This window comes from Ambystoma mexicanum, chromosome 8 (genome assembly GCF_040938575.1).
Source record: "Ambystoma mexicanum isolate Mex_15411 chromosome 8, UKY_AmexF1_1, whole genome shotgun sequence".
Classification (NCBI taxonomy): Eukaryota; Metazoa; Chordata; class Amphibia; order Caudata; family Ambystomatidae; genus Ambystoma; species Ambystoma mexicanum.
In genome coordinates, this window is record NC_090929.1 from 731,222,510 (window position 1) to 731,232,167 (window position 9,658).

A 9,658-nucleotide genomic window follows, 5' to 3' on the forward strand; every position below is an offset into this window, starting at 1 on the left:
AAAGTACAAAACTCACTAGGCCCAGAGCCTACGGCCACACCACACTGAATGCGCCCGATCTCGTCTGATCTCGGAAGCTAAGCAGTGTCGGGCCTAGTTAGTACCTGGATGGGAGACCGCCTGGGAATACCAGGTGCTGTAGGCTTTTTTGTGCTCCAAGTTCAGGAAGTGAGCCATTTCTCAATTGCCTTTCAAAACTGCAAGGTCTAGCCGACTAGATGCTTAAAAGTACAAAACTCACTAGGCCCAGAGCCTACGGCCACACCACACTGAATGCGCCCGATCTCGTCTGATCTCGGAAGCTAAGCAGTGTCGGGCCTAGTTAGTACCTGGATGGGAGACGGCCTGGGAATACCAGGTGCTGTAGGCCTTTTTGTGCTCCAAGTTCAGGAAGTGAGCCATTTCTCAATTGCCTTTCAAAACTGCAAGGTCTAGCCGACTAGATGCTTAAAAGTACAAAACTCACTAGGACCAGAGCCTACGGCCACACCACACTGAATGCGCCCGATCTCGTCTGATCTCGGAAGCTAAGCAGTGTCGGGCCTAGTTAGTACCTGGATGGGAGACCGCCTGGGAATACCAGGTGCTGTAGGCTTTTTTGTGCTCCAAGTTCAGGAAGTGAGCCATTTCTCAATTGCCTTTCAAAACTGCAAGGTCTAGCCGACTAGATGCTTAAAAGTACAAAACTCACTAGGCCCAGAGCCTACGGCCACACCACACTGAATGCGCCCGATCTCGTCTGATCTCGGAAGCTAAGCAGTGTCGGGCCTAGTTAGTACCTGGATGGGAGACCGCCTGGGAATACCAGGTGCTGTAGGCTATTTTGTGCTCCATGATTAGTAATTGCACAACTTCTCAATTACTTTTCAAATTTGGTATGTTTCCAAAATAATTTTATCCCGTTTTATAGCGGAAATGTTGGACAACATTATGAGGGCTGGAGCTACCTATTTACATATAATTAGCATACAGGTAGTGTGTTCATGGGTAATAAATCGACTTTCACATGTAATGCAGTACAGAGAATATTGAGTCCTTCAAGAGGCATGAAAGAAAGCCGTTATTGTGTTGATTGTTCTCTCCACCTCCCTGCAACAGAAACAGGATGGATGGATTAAAGTTATCCTACCAGACATAGGAGTCCTGAATGGGCCCACCAGTCTTATATATCTCGCCTGATCGAGCGCTGATCGAGCGATGAGCGTGGTATCATGTTGCAAGTGGCTGCATGGCTTAGCTTACTAAATGCAAATGCATAAGAGTAATATTCTTAGCATTACTAGAGCCTACAGCCACACCAGACTGAATGCGCCCGATCTCGTCTGATCTCGGAAGCTAAGCAGTGTCGGGCCTAGTTAGTACCTGGATGGGAGACCGCCTGGGAATACCAGGTGCTGTAGGCTTTTTTGTGCTCCAAGTTCAGGAAGTGAGCCATTTCTCAATTGCCTTTCAAAACTGCAAGGTCTAGCCGACTAGATGCTTAAAAGTACAAAACTCACTAGGCCCAGAGCCTACGGCCACACCACACTGAATGCGCCCGATCTCGTCTGATCTCGGAAGCTAAGCAGTGTCGGGCCTAGTTAGTACCTGGATGGGAGACCGCCTGGGAATACCAGGTGCTGTAGGCTTTTTTGTGCTCCAAGTTCAGGAAGTGAGCCATTTCTCAATTGCCTTTCAAAACTGCAAGGTCTAGCCGACTAGATGCTTAAAAGTACAAAACTCACTAGGACCAGAGCCTACGGCCACACCACACTGAATGCGCCCGATCTCGTCTGATCTCGGAAGCTAAGTAGTGTCGGGCCTAGTTAGTACCTGGAAGGGAGACCGCCTGGGAATACCAGGTGCTGTAGGCTATTTTGTGCTCCATGATTAGTAATTGCACAACTTCTCAATTACTTTTCAAATTTGGTATGTTTCCAAAATAATTTTATCCCGTTTTATAGCGGAAATGTTGGACAACATTATGAGGGCTGGAGCTACCTATTTACATATAATTAGCATACAGGTAGTGTGTTCATGGGTAATAAATCGACTTTCACATGTAATGCAGTACAGAGAATATTGAGTCCTTCAAGAGGCATGAAAGAAAGCCGTTATTGTGTTGATTGTTCTCTCCATCTCCCTGCAACAGAAACAGGATGGATGGATTAAAGTTATCCTACCAGACATAGGAGTCCTGAATGGGCCCACCAGTCTTATATATCTCGCCTGATCGAGCCTGATCGAGCGATGAGCGTGGTATCATGTTGCAAGTGGCTGCATGGCTTAGCTTACTAAATGCAAATGCATAAGAGTAATATTCTTAGCATTTCTAGAGCCTACGGCCACACCACACTGAATGCGCCCGATCTCGTCTGATCTCGGAAGCTAAGCAGTGTCGGGCCTAGTTAGTACCTGGATGGGAGACTGCCTGGGAATACCAGGTGCTGTAGGCTTTTTTGTGCTCCAAGTTCAGGAAGTGAGCCATTTCTCAATTGCCTTTCAAAACTGCAAGGTCTAGCCGACTAGATGCTTAAAAGTACAAAACTCACTAGGCCCAGAGCCTACGGCCACACCACACTGAATGCGCCCGATCTCGTCTGATCTCGGAAGCGAAGCAGTGTCGGGCCTAGTTAGTACCTGGATGGGAGACCGCCTGGGAATACCAGGTGCTGTAGGCTATTTTGTGCTCCATGATTAGTAATTGCGCAACTTCTCAATTACTTTTCAAATTTGGTATGTTTCCAAAATAATTTTATCCCGTTTTATAGCGGAAATGTTGGACAACATTATGAGGGCTGGAGCTACCTATTTACATATAATTAGCATACAGGTAGTGTGTTCATGGGTAATAAATCGACTTTCACATGTAATGCAGTACAGAGAATATTGAGTCCTTCAAGAGGCATGAAAGAAAGCCGTTATTGTGTTGATTGTTCTCTCCACCTCCCTGCAACAGAAACAGGATGGATGGATTAAAGTTATCCTACCAGACATAGGAGTCCTGAATGGGCCCACCAGTCTTATATATCTCGCCTGATCAAGCGCTGATCGAGCGATGAGCGTGGTATCATGTTGCAAGTGGCTGCATGGCTTAGCTTACTAAATGCAAATGCATAAGAGTAATATTCTTAGCATTTCTAGAGCCTACGGCCACACCACACTGAATGCGCCCGATCTCGTCTGATCTCGGAAGCTAAGCAGTGTCGGGCCTAGTTAGTACCTGGATGGGAGACCGCCTGGGAATACCAGGTGCTGTAGGCTTTTTTGTGCTCCAAGTTCAGGAAGTGAGCCATTTCTCAATTGCCTTTCAAAACTGCAAGGTCTAGCCGACTAGATGCTTAAAAGTACAAAACTCACTAGGCCCAGAGCCTACGGCCACACCACACTGAATGCGCCCGATCTCGTCTGATCTCGGAAGCTAAGCAGTGTCGGGCCTAGTTAGTACCTGGATGGGAGACCGCCTGGGAATACCAGGTGCTGTAGGCTTTTTTGTGCTCCAAGTTCAGGAAGTGAGCCATTTCTCAATTGCCTTTCAAAACTGCAAGGTCTAGCCGACTAGATGCTTAAAAGTACAAAACTCACTAGGATCAGAGCCTACGGCCACACCACACTGAATGCGCCCGATCTCGTCTGATCTCAGAAGCTAAGCAGTGTCGGGCCTAGTTAGTACCTGGATGGGAGACTGCCTGGGAATACCAGGTGCTGTAGGCTTTTTTGTGCTCCAAGTTCAGGAAGTGAGCCATTTCTCAATTGCCTTTCAAAACTGCAAGGTCTAGCCGACTAGATGCTTAAAAGTACAAAACTCACTAGGCCCAGAGCCTACGGCCACACCACACTGAATGCGCCCGATCTCGTCTGATCTCGGAAGCTAAGCAGTGTCGGGCCTAGTTAGTACCTGGATGGGAGACCGCCTGGGAATACCAGGTGCTGTAGGCTATTTTGTGCTCCATGATTAGTAATTGCGCAACTTCTCAATTACTTTTCAAATTTGGTATGTTTCCAAAATAATTTTATCCCGTTTTATAGCGGAAATGTTGGACAACATTATGAGGGCTGGAGCTACCTATTTACATATAATTAGCATACAGGTAGTGTGTTCATGGGTAATAAATCGACTTTCACATGTAATGCAGTACAGAGAATATTGAGTCCTTCAAGAGGCATGAAAGAAAGCCGTTATTGTGTTGATTGTTCTCTCCACCTCCCTGCAACAGAAACAGGATGGATGGATTAAAGTTATCCTACCAGACATAGGAGTCCTGAATGGGCCCACCAGTCTTATATATCTCGCCTGATCAAGCGCTGATCGAGCGATGAGCGTGGTATCATGTTGCAAGTGGCTGCATGGCTTAGCTTACTAAATGCAAATGCATTAGAGTAATATTCTTAGCATTACTCGAGCCTACGGCCACACCACACTGAATGCGCCCGATCTCGTCTGATCTCGGAAGCTAAGCAGTGTCGGGCCTAGTTAGTACCTGGATGGGAGACCGCCTGGGAATACCAGGTGCTGTAGGCTTTTTTGTGCTCCAAGTTCAGGAAGTGAGCCATTTCTCAATTGCCTTTCAAAACTGCAAGGTCTAGCCGACTAGATGCTTAAAAGTACAAAACTCACTAGGCCCAGAGCCTACGGCCACACCACACTGAATGCGCCCGATCTCGTCTGATCTCGGAAGCTAAGCAGTGTCGGGCCTAGTTAGTACCTGGATGGGAGACCGCCTGGGAATACCAGGTGCTGTAGGCTTTTTTGTGCTCCAAGTTCAGGAAGTGAGCCATTTCTCAATTGCCTTTCAAAACTGCAAGGTCTAGCCGACTAGATGCTTAAAAGTACAAAACTCACTAGGACCAGAGCCTACGGCCACACCACACTGAATGCGCCCGATCTCGTCTGATCTCGGAAGCTAAGCAGTGTCGGGCCTAGTTAGTACCTGGATGGGAGACCGCCTGGGAATACCAGGTGCTGTAGGCTTTTTTGTGCTCCAAGTTCAGGAAGTGAGCCATTTCTCAATTGCCTTTCAAAACTGCAAGGTCTAGCCGACTAGATGCTTAAAAGTACAAAACTCACTAGAACCAGAGCCTACGGCCACACCACACTGAATGCGCCCGATCTCGTCTGATCTCGGAAGCTAAGCAGTGTCGGGCCTAATTAGTACCTGGATGGGAGACGGCCTGGGAATACCAGGTGCTGTAGGCTTTTTTGTGCTCCAAGTTCAGGAAGTGAGCCATTTCTCAATTGCCTTTCAAAACTGCAAGGTCTAGCCGACTAGATGCTTAAAAGTACAAAACTCACTAGGACCAGAGCCTACGGCCACACCACACTGAATGCGCCCGATCTCGTCTGATCTCGGAAGCTAAGCAGTGTCGGGCCTAGTTAGTACCTGGATGGGAGACCGCCTGGGAATACCAGGTGCTGTAGGCTTTTTTGTGCTCCAAGTTCAGGAAGTGAGCCATTTCTCAATTGCCTTTCAAAACTGCAAGGTCTAGCCGACTAGATGCTTAAAAGTACAAAACTCACTAGGCCCAGAGCCTACGGCCACACCACACTGAATGCGCCTGATCTCGTCTGATCTCGGAAGCTAAGTAGTGTCGGGCCTAGTTAGTACCTGGATGGGAGACCGCCTGGGAATACCAGGTGCTGTAGGCTATTTTGTGCTCCATGATTAGTAATTGCACAACTTCTCAATTACTTTTCAAATTTGGTATGTTTCCAAAATAATTTTATCCCGTTTTATAGCGGAAATGTTGGACAACATTATGAGGGCTGGAGCTACCTATTTACATATAATTAGCATACAGGTAGTGTGTTCATGGGTAATAAATCGACTTTCACATGTAATGCAGTACAGAGAATATTGAGTCCTTCAAGAGGCATGAAAGAAAGCCGTTATTGTGTTGATTGTTCTCTCCACCTCCCTGCAACAGAAACAGGATGGATGGATTAAAGTTATCCTACCAGACATAGGAGTCCTGAATGGGCCCACCAGTCTTATATATCTCGCCTGATCGAGCGCTGATCGAGCGATGAGCGTGGTATCATGTTGCAAGTGGCTGCATGGCTTAGCTTACTAAATGCAAATGCATAAGAGTAATATTCTTAGCATTACTAGAGCCTACGGCCACACCAGACTGAATGCGCCCGATCTCGTCTGATCTCGGAAGCTAAGCAGTGTCGGGCCTAGTTAGTACCTGGATGGGAGACCGCCTGGGAATACCAGGTGCTGTAGGCTTTTTTGTGCTCCAAGTTCAGGAAGTGAGCCATTTCTCAATTGCCTTTCAAAACTGCAAGGTCTAGCCGACTAGATGCTTAAAAGTACAAAACTCACTAGGCCCAGAGCCTACGGCCACACCACACTGAATGCGCCCGATCTCGTCTGATCTCGGAAGCTAAGCAGTGTCGGGCCTAGTTAGTACCTGGATGGGAGACCGCCTGGGAATACCAGGTGCTGTAGGCTTTTTTGTGCTCCAAGTTCAGGAAGTGAGCCATTTCTCAATTGCCTTTCAAAACTGCAAGGTCTAGCCGACTAGATGCTTAAAAGTACAAAACTCACTAGGACCAGAGCCTACGGCCACACCACACTGAATGCGCCCGATCTCGTCTGATCTCGGAAGCTAAGCAGGGTTGGGCCTAGTTAGTACCTGGATGGGAGACCGCCTGGGAATGCCAGGTGCTGTAGGCTATTTTGTGCTCCATGATTAGTAATTGCATAACTTCTCAATTACTTTTCAAATTTGGTATGTTTCCAAAATAATTTTATCCCGTTTTATAGCGGAAATGTTGGACAACATTATGAGGGCTGGAGCTACCTATTTACATATAATTAGCATACAGGTAGTGTGTTCATGGGTAATAAATCGACTTTCACATGTAATGCAGTACAGAGAATATTGAGTCCTTCAAGAGGCATGAAAGAAAGCTGTTATTGTGTTGATTGTTCTCTCCATCTCCCTGCAACAGAAACAGGATGGATGGATTAAAGTTATCCTACCAGACATAGGAGTCCTGAATGGGCCCACCAGTCTTATATATCGAGCCTGATCGAGCGCTGATCGAGCGATGAGCGTGGTATCATGTTGCAAGTGGCTGCATGGCTTAGCTTACTAAATGCAAATGCATAAGAGTAATATTCTTAGCATTTCTAGAGCCTACGGCCACACCACACTGAATGCGCCCGATCTCGTCTGATCTCGGAAGCTAAGCAGTGTCGGGCCTAGTTAGTACCTGGATGGGAGACCGCCTGGGAATACCAGGTGCTCTAGGCTTTTTTGTGCTCCAAGTTCAGGAAGTGAGCCATTTCTCAATTGCCTTTCAAAACTGCAAGGTCTAGCCGACTAGATGCTTAAAAGTACAAAACTCACTAGGCCCAGAGCCTACGGCCACACCACACTGAATGCGCCCGATCTCGTCTGATCTCGGAAGCTAAGCAGTGTCGGGCCTAGTTAGTACCTGGATGGGAGACCGCCTGGGAATACCAGGTGCTGTAGGCTATTTTGTGCTCCATGATTAGTAATTGCACAACTTCTCAATTACTTTTCAAATTTGGTATGTTTCCAAAATAATTTTATCCCGTTTTATAGCGGAAATGTTGGACAACATTATGAGGGCTGGAGCTACCTATTTACATATAATTAGCATACAGGTAGTGTGTTCATGGGTAATAAATCGACTTTCACATGTAATGCAGTACAGAGAATATTGAGTCCTTCAAGAGGCATGAAAGAAAGCCGTTATTGTGTTGATTGTTCTCTCCACCTCCCTGCAACAGAAACAGGATGGATGGATTAAAGTTATCCTACCAGACATAGGAGTCCTGAATGGGCCCACCAGTCTTATATATCTCGCCTGATCGAGCGCTGATCGAGCGATGAGCGTGGTATCATGTTGCAAGTGGCTGCATGGCTTAGCTTACTAAATGCAAATGCATAAGAGTAATATTCTTAGCATTACTAGAGCCTACGGCCACACCAGACTGAATGCGCCCGATCTCGTCTGATCTCGGAAGCTAAGCAGTGTCGGGCCTAGTTAGTACCTGGATGTGAGACCGCCTGGGAATACCAGGTGCTGTAGGCTTTTTTGTGCTCCAAGTTCAGGAAGTGAGCCATTTCTCAATTGCCTTTCAAAACTGCAAGGTCTAGCCGACTAGATGCTTAAAAGTACAAAACTCACTAGGCCCAGAGCCTACGGCCACACCACACTGAATGCGCCCGATCTCGTCTGATCTCGGAAGCTAAGCAGTGTCGGGCCTAGTTAGTACCTGGTTGGGAGACGGCCTGGGAATACCAGGTGCTGTAGGCTTTTTTGTGCTCCAAGTTCAGGAAGTGAGCCATTTCTCAATTGCCTTTCAAAACTGCAAGGTCTAGCCGACTAGATGCTTAAAAGTACAAAACTCACTAGGACCAGAGCCTACGGCCACACCACACTGAATGCGCCCGATCTCGTCTGATCTCGGAAGCTAAGCAGTGTTGGGCCTAGTTAGTACCTGGATGGGAGACCGCCTGGGAATACCAGGTGCTGTAGGCTATTTTGTGCTCCATGATTAGTAATTGCACAACTTCTCAATTACTTTTCAAATTTGGTATGTTTCCAAAATAATTTTATCCCGTTTTATAGCGGAAATGTTGGACAACATTATGAGGGCTGGAGCTACCTATTTACATATAATTAGCATACAGGTAGTGTGTTCATGGGTAATAAATCGACTTTCACATGTAATGCAGTACAGAGAATATTGAGTCCTTCAAGAGGCATGAAAGAAAGCCGTTATTGTGTTGATTGTTCTCTCCATCTCCCTGCAACAGAAACAGGATGGATGGATTAAAGTTATCCTACCAGACATAGGAGTCCTGAATGGGCCCACCAGTCTTATATATCGAGCCTGATCGAGCGCTGATCGAGCGATGAGCGTGGTATCATGTTGCAAGTGGCTGCATGGCTTAGCTTACTAAATGCAAATGCATAAGAGTAATATTCTTAGCATTTCTAGAGCCTACGGCCACACCACACTGAATGCGCCCGATCTCGTCTGATCTCGGAAGCTAAGCAGTGTCGGGCCTAGTTAGTACCTGGATGGGAGACCGCCTGGGAATACCAGGTGCTGTAGGCTTTTTTGTGCTCCAAGTTCAGGAAGTGAGCCATTTCTCAATTGCCTTTCAAAACTGCAAGGTCTAGCCGACTAGATGCTTAAAAGTACAAAACTCACTAGGCCCAGAGCCTACGGCCACACCACACTGAATGCGCCCGATCTCGTCTGATCTCGGAAGCTAAGCAGTGTTGGGCCTAGTTAGTACCTGGATGGGAGACCGCCTGGGAATACCAGGTGCTGTAGGCTATTTTGTGCTCCATGATTAGTAATTGCACAACTTCTCAATTACTTTTCAAATTTGGTATGTTTCCAAAATAATTTTATCCCGTTTTATAGCGGAAATGTTGGACAACATTATGAGGGCTGGAGCTACCTATTTACATATAATTAGCATACAGGTAGTGTGTTCATGGGTAATAAATCGACTTTCACATGTAATGCAGTACAGAGAATATTGAGTCCTTCAAGAGGCATGAAAGAAAGCCGTTATTGTGTTGATTGTTCTCTCCACCTCCCTGCAACAGAAACAGGATGGATGGATTAAAGTTATCCTACCAGACATAGGAGTCCTGAATGGGCCCACCAGTCTTATATAT

General features: G+C 46.6%; 29 non-coding genes across 29 annotated transcripts; all 29 read left to right on the plus strand.

The window, feature by feature from the left end:
* The first annotated feature begins 26 nt into the window (after positions 1–26).
* Positions 27–145, plus strand: LOC138475720 (5S ribosomal RNA). The gene has a single exon (XR_011269839.1). It is a non-coding gene; the product is annotated as a 5S ribosomal RNA (ribosomal RNA).
* Positions 146–251: 106 nt separating this feature from the next.
* LOC138479395 (5S ribosomal RNA) lies at positions 252–370 on the plus strand. The gene has a single exon (XR_011273174.1). It is a non-coding gene; the product is annotated as a 5S ribosomal RNA (ribosomal RNA).
* A 106-nt stretch (positions 371–476) lies between these two features.
* Positions 477–595, plus strand: LOC138475721 (5S ribosomal RNA). The gene has a single exon (XR_011269840.1). It is a non-coding gene; the product is annotated as a 5S ribosomal RNA (ribosomal RNA).
* A 106-nt stretch (positions 596–701) lies between these two features.
* Positions 702–820, plus strand: LOC138475723 (5S ribosomal RNA). Its single transcript, XR_011269842.1, has one exon. It is a non-coding gene; the product is annotated as a 5S ribosomal RNA (ribosomal RNA).
* A 464-nt stretch (positions 821–1,284) lies between these two features.
* Positions 1,285–1,403, plus strand: LOC138479290 (5S ribosomal RNA). The gene has a single exon (XR_011273078.1). It is a non-coding gene; the product is annotated as a 5S ribosomal RNA (ribosomal RNA).
* A 106-nt stretch (positions 1,404–1,509) lies between these two features.
* LOC138475724 (5S ribosomal RNA) lies at positions 1,510–1,628 on the plus strand. The gene has a single exon (XR_011269843.1). It is a non-coding gene; the product is annotated as a 5S ribosomal RNA (ribosomal RNA).
* Positions 1,629–1,734: 106 nt separating this feature from the next.
* Positions 1,735–1,853, plus strand: LOC138479617 (5S ribosomal RNA). The gene has a single exon (XR_011273376.1). It is a non-coding gene; the product is annotated as a 5S ribosomal RNA (ribosomal RNA).
* Positions 1,854–2,316: 463 nt separating this feature from the next.
* LOC138478364 (5S ribosomal RNA) lies at positions 2,317–2,435 on the plus strand. The gene has a single exon (XR_011272238.1). It is a non-coding gene; the product is annotated as a 5S ribosomal RNA (ribosomal RNA).
* Positions 2,436–2,541: 106 nt separating this feature from the next.
* LOC138477902 (5S ribosomal RNA) lies at positions 2,542–2,660 on the plus strand. The gene has a single exon (XR_011271818.1). It is a non-coding gene; the product is annotated as a 5S ribosomal RNA (ribosomal RNA).
* A 464-nt stretch (positions 2,661–3,124) lies between these two features.
* On the plus strand, positions 3,125–3,243 carry LOC138475725 (5S ribosomal RNA). The gene has a single exon (XR_011269844.1). It is a non-coding gene; the product is annotated as a 5S ribosomal RNA (ribosomal RNA).
* A 106-nt stretch (positions 3,244–3,349) lies between these two features.
* LOC138475726 (5S ribosomal RNA) lies at positions 3,350–3,468 on the plus strand. The gene has a single exon (XR_011269845.1). It is a non-coding gene; the product is annotated as a 5S ribosomal RNA (ribosomal RNA).
* Positions 3,469–3,574: 106 nt separating this feature from the next.
* On the plus strand, positions 3,575–3,693 carry LOC138480019 (5S ribosomal RNA). The gene has a single exon (XR_011273740.1). It is a non-coding gene; the product is annotated as a 5S ribosomal RNA (ribosomal RNA).
* A 106-nt stretch (positions 3,694–3,799) lies between these two features.
* On the plus strand, positions 3,800–3,918 carry LOC138475728 (5S ribosomal RNA). The gene has a single exon (XR_011269846.1). It is a non-coding gene; the product is annotated as a 5S ribosomal RNA (ribosomal RNA).
* A 464-nt stretch (positions 3,919–4,382) lies between these two features.
* LOC138475730 (5S ribosomal RNA) lies at positions 4,383–4,501 on the plus strand. The gene has a single exon (XR_011269848.1). It is a non-coding gene; the product is annotated as a 5S ribosomal RNA (ribosomal RNA).
* Positions 4,502–4,607: 106 nt separating this feature from the next.
* Positions 4,608–4,726, plus strand: LOC138475731 (5S ribosomal RNA). The gene has a single exon (XR_011269849.1). It is a non-coding gene; the product is annotated as a 5S ribosomal RNA (ribosomal RNA).
* Positions 4,727–4,832: 106 nt separating this feature from the next.
* LOC138475732 (5S ribosomal RNA) lies at positions 4,833–4,951 on the plus strand. The gene has a single exon (XR_011269850.1). It is a non-coding gene; the product is annotated as a 5S ribosomal RNA (ribosomal RNA).
* Positions 4,952–5,057: 106 nt separating this feature from the next.
* On the plus strand, positions 5,058–5,176 carry LOC138479881 (5S ribosomal RNA). Its single transcript, XR_011273615.1, has one exon. It is a non-coding gene; the product is annotated as a 5S ribosomal RNA (ribosomal RNA).
* Positions 5,177–5,282: 106 nt separating this feature from the next.
* Positions 5,283–5,401, plus strand: LOC138475733 (5S ribosomal RNA). The gene has a single exon (XR_011269851.1). It is a non-coding gene; the product is annotated as a 5S ribosomal RNA (ribosomal RNA).
* Positions 5,402–5,507: 106 nt separating this feature from the next.
* LOC138479284 (5S ribosomal RNA) lies at positions 5,508–5,626 on the plus strand. The gene has a single exon (XR_011273073.1). It is a non-coding gene; the product is annotated as a 5S ribosomal RNA (ribosomal RNA).
* A 464-nt stretch (positions 5,627–6,090) lies between these two features.
* On the plus strand, positions 6,091–6,209 carry LOC138479161 (5S ribosomal RNA). The gene has a single exon (XR_011272961.1). It is a non-coding gene; the product is annotated as a 5S ribosomal RNA (ribosomal RNA).
* Positions 6,210–6,315: 106 nt separating this feature from the next.
* Positions 6,316–6,434, plus strand: LOC138475734 (5S ribosomal RNA). The gene has a single exon (XR_011269852.1). It is a non-coding gene; the product is annotated as a 5S ribosomal RNA (ribosomal RNA).
* A 106-nt stretch (positions 6,435–6,540) lies between these two features.
* On the plus strand, positions 6,541–6,659 carry LOC138478750 (5S ribosomal RNA). The gene has a single exon (XR_011272588.1). It is a non-coding gene; the product is annotated as a 5S ribosomal RNA (ribosomal RNA).
* A 464-nt stretch (positions 6,660–7,123) lies between these two features.
* LOC138479743 (5S ribosomal RNA) lies at positions 7,124–7,242 on the plus strand. Its single transcript, XR_011273489.1, has one exon. It is a non-coding gene; the product is annotated as a 5S ribosomal RNA (ribosomal RNA).
* A 106-nt stretch (positions 7,243–7,348) lies between these two features.
* On the plus strand, positions 7,349–7,467 carry LOC138475735 (5S ribosomal RNA). The gene has a single exon (XR_011269853.1). It is a non-coding gene; the product is annotated as a 5S ribosomal RNA (ribosomal RNA).
* Positions 7,468–7,931: 464 nt separating this feature from the next.
* On the plus strand, positions 7,932–8,050 carry LOC138480373 (5S ribosomal RNA). Its single transcript, XR_011274054.1, has one exon. It is a non-coding gene; the product is annotated as a 5S ribosomal RNA (ribosomal RNA).
* Positions 8,051–8,156: 106 nt separating this feature from the next.
* Positions 8,157–8,275, plus strand: LOC138479947 (5S ribosomal RNA). The gene has a single exon (XR_011273675.1). It is a non-coding gene; the product is annotated as a 5S ribosomal RNA (ribosomal RNA).
* Positions 8,276–8,381: 106 nt separating this feature from the next.
* LOC138475802 (5S ribosomal RNA) lies at positions 8,382–8,500 on the plus strand. The gene has a single exon (XR_011269913.1). It is a non-coding gene; the product is annotated as a 5S ribosomal RNA (ribosomal RNA).
* A 464-nt stretch (positions 8,501–8,964) lies between these two features.
* Positions 8,965–9,083, plus strand: LOC138475736 (5S ribosomal RNA). The gene has a single exon (XR_011269854.1). It is a non-coding gene; the product is annotated as a 5S ribosomal RNA (ribosomal RNA).
* Positions 9,084–9,189: 106 nt separating this feature from the next.
* LOC138475814 (5S ribosomal RNA) lies at positions 9,190–9,308 on the plus strand. Its single transcript, XR_011269924.1, has one exon. It is a non-coding gene; the product is annotated as a 5S ribosomal RNA (ribosomal RNA).
* The last annotated feature ends 350 nt before the right edge of the window (positions 9,309–9,658 follow it).